This window comes from Bison bison, unplaced genomic scaffold (genome assembly GCF_000754665.1).
Source record: "Bison bison bison isolate TAMUID 2011002044 unplaced genomic scaffold, Bison_UMD1.0 scf7180017864500, whole genome shotgun sequence".
NCBI lineage: Eukaryota > Metazoa > Chordata > Mammalia > Artiodactyla > Bovidae > Bison > Bison bison.
The window spans coordinates 8256784-8260096 of NW_011495059.1; the positions used below are offsets into that span (position 1 = coordinate 8256784).

The 3313-nt window shown below is 49.4% G+C and overlaps 1 pseudogene; it reads left to right on the forward strand.

Moving 5' to 3' along the window:
• The first annotated feature begins 351 nt into the window (after window positions 1–351).
• LOC104980506 lies at window positions 352–2255 on the forward strand (annotated as a pseudogene).
• Window positions 2256–3313: the final 1058 nt, after the last annotated feature.

Genomic DNA, 3313 nt, shown 5'->3' on the forward strand with positions numbered 1-3313 from the left:
GGATGGCAGCATTGAGCACAATTTGGCCGCAGGGTCACCCACTGCCAGAGTGCCCAGAATTCCAAGGGGTGTGCCCCATGATCCAATACCTTTAGAATCCATTTGATTGGCTCGTGATGAGGTCTGGGGGGGTCAGGACGTACAGTTCCGCTGCTTCCGGCCAACATATCATGTGTGTGCCTAGCGTCACAAAGCTCTGTGCATACGTATTTCTCCTTCCCTGCCAGTACTGTTGGCGAGCAAGCAGTTGCTGGCGCAGAGTAGATTGTAGCGGGTGGGCGGGCTGTGCAGGCCACTTGCTGTGCTCTTGTATCCAGCTTCTTAGCAGATCGGGGTCATGGCCAGGACCACATGGAGCGTGAGGTTGGGCCAGACGAAGGCGGGAGCTCCCCTGGATCCTGGATTTTAGTTGTGAGCCCGGGTCTTTACGGGGCAGGGTCCCTGGGCCCTGCCTTCCGGGTGGGGGAGGCAGAGCAGATGCCGGTCCCACGTAGCACACCAGGCAAAGAGGCCGCCCTTTTCAGGGTGGAAGCGGTAGAGAAAGGAGCGGCCCGGAGGAGGGAGAGGTGGTGGGGATCGGGCAGCAGTTCCAGCAGCTGGTGGAAGACATGGAGGACGTGGAGGTGGTGGTGAAGGAGGAGCCAGAGCCGGTGTCCTCAGAGGAGCGGGAGGGAAAGCCGGGGAAATGTCCAAGGCCCGGAGCCCTGAGTGACCGGCCCCCAGTGGAGGCGCTGGCAGCCCTGCAGGTGGCTGGATCCTGTGAATAAGAAAGCCCAAAGGACCCACACTCGGCTGAAAGACAAGAACTGTCAGAGGCAGAAGCTGCATCTAGAACACAGATGCGCTATCATCCAGGGAATCCGTGGCTTCTGGGTCAAAGTTGTATCCTTGATGTGGTGCTTGTGGAATTTGTTTTACCTGGGCTGTTGCGAATGCAGTTTACAGATCTGGCAGTTTTGGTACAAAATGTATGTAATGGGTGATGGGTAATCAGACGGGTGATGTCCTTGCTGTTTTGGTTAGCAGGAATAATTGATACGTGGGCTTTACTTGCAGAAGTCCCAATAAGAATTGTCATTAGTACCAGGGACTCTTCAGAGAAAAGGCTTGTCTGGAATACAGGTCTCCAAAACCTGAATGAATTTGGGGGTGATGTTGCAGTGTGTAAGTGTTCATGCCAGTTGCAACTAGGAATGCTTGTTTTCCAGAAATAAACTAACTTTTAGGAGTCTGAGATGGAGCTTAGACCTTTCTGTTAGGAACAGAACCTCTTTGCATTGATAGGTGTAGCCTGGGGGCTTGTTGGGCCTTCACACAGTCTGTGTGTACGAACTCCACACAGATGTGAAGAGTTAACTAGGAGCAAGTTGAAGTCAGACAATGCCAGGCTACTCTCTAGGCTACCTTTCTTCTTCCAGCGCATCTACAGGCTCCTTGACCTAAGGCAGTTTATGAACCACCCCCAAATGTCAGTCATGGTGAGTGAACAAGATAAAGACACGCTTAACTACATGACCAACTTAAAGGTCAGGCAGGGGACACTGATAATTGTGGCAGGGGGATGCATGGGGAGGGGAGGGGAAATGATATATCCCTGAAAACAGTTAAGGACAGCTCTTCTATAAAGAGGTTTCACACCCACCCCACCCCCACGCCACCCCCACACTTTGTCCTGGCAGGTGGAGGATCTCCAGCATCCCACTCTTCACTGCAAGATCACACTGTCTTTTCAGAAGAACAAGTATTTCCAGAATGAAGTGATTCGTTAAGGAATATCTCATTAACATCACTGGTAAGAGGCAGCTCACTGGATTTGGGGTGTGGGGGGAGAAAGGCCCTTAGGTTGAACTTGAAAACTGATTTAGGTCTTTCTCCCATAGTCCTTTTCTTGCAGGATACTGAGCATCTCATTTCACTCTAATTCAGTGGCACCAGGGATTTGAACGCAAGGCATACAGCCACAGGCACTGCAAGCAGCATTAACTTCTTCAACTGGTTCTTTGACCATAACTTTGCAGGATCCAGCAGGATTGCTGAGGTGGTGTCCCACTGGACCACTGGGCCAGTATAGGTGGTTGATGTTGGAGTTCTTGGTGGCACACTGGAGGGCCTGGGGTCTGGCCAGCTTGTTTCCCTGGCAGATCATCATTAAGGATCTGTGGCCCAGTCAGTTGCAGTACTACATGAGAGGGAAGGCTCCACCACAGGGATGCACTGGGAGGATTGAGGAGACCAGGGGCTGGGCACTGACATAAGTGTTTTCCAGGAGCCTTGGTCACTTGTTTCTCTTGTGGAGAAATTAAGACTCCATGGAATACAGAGTGAAACCAGGGCATGAGGGCATCAGCATGAGACAGCAAGTGTGAAAACCAGGTTCTAACTAGGGAAGCTTGAGGTAGATGAAGCAGCCAGGTCAGTCCAAAGTCACTCTGATTTAAATTTGACTCAGCTGCACATCTCTGAACTGTCGTTCCATGGACAACAATTCTGCCCTCTTAAATTGGGTCCCACCTACTATTCCTCATGAAGTCCCCTTTCCACAAAGATCTGTGAGTCTTCTTTGTCCAAGGCTGTACCCCCACTGACCATCATTTGCTCCCATTTTGATCATCACATTTGTTTGCTAATTTTCATTTGCATCTTTTTTTGCCTGCCACAATCATTCTGAAAATACTGGCCATCGTGCAGGATCATGGAGATTACTATTTTAATTGGACGATAGTTACAATATTGTGACGGTTTTTGCCATCCGTCGGCCAACATGAATCAGCCATAGGTGTACACATGTTCCCCCAGTTCCTGAACCCCCCACCCACCCACCTCCCTCCCCACCCCATCTCTCTGGGTTGCCCCACAGCCCGACTTTGGGTGCCTTGCTTCGTGCATCAAATTCACACTGATCATCTGTGTTACACTGGTAATTTATGTGTTTGGGGGCTATTTACTTCAATCATCCCACCCTCACATTCTCCCACTGAATCGAAAAGTCTGTTCTCTATGTCTATGTCTTATCTGCTGCCCTGCATGTTGGATGATCATTACCACCCACGTGGTCCTAAACTCTATATATTTGTGTTAACATGTAGTATTTGTTTTCCTCTTTCTGACTTACTTCACACGTGTAATAGGCTCCATGTTCATTCCACTTCACTAGAACTGACTTTGATGTGTTCCTCTTTAGAACTGAATAGCATGCCATTGTGTATATGTACCACAATTTCCTTATTCCTTCTTCTGCTGATGGAAATTTAGGTTGCTTCCATGTCCTAGTTATTGTAAATAGTACTGCAGTGAATATTGGGGTACATGTTTT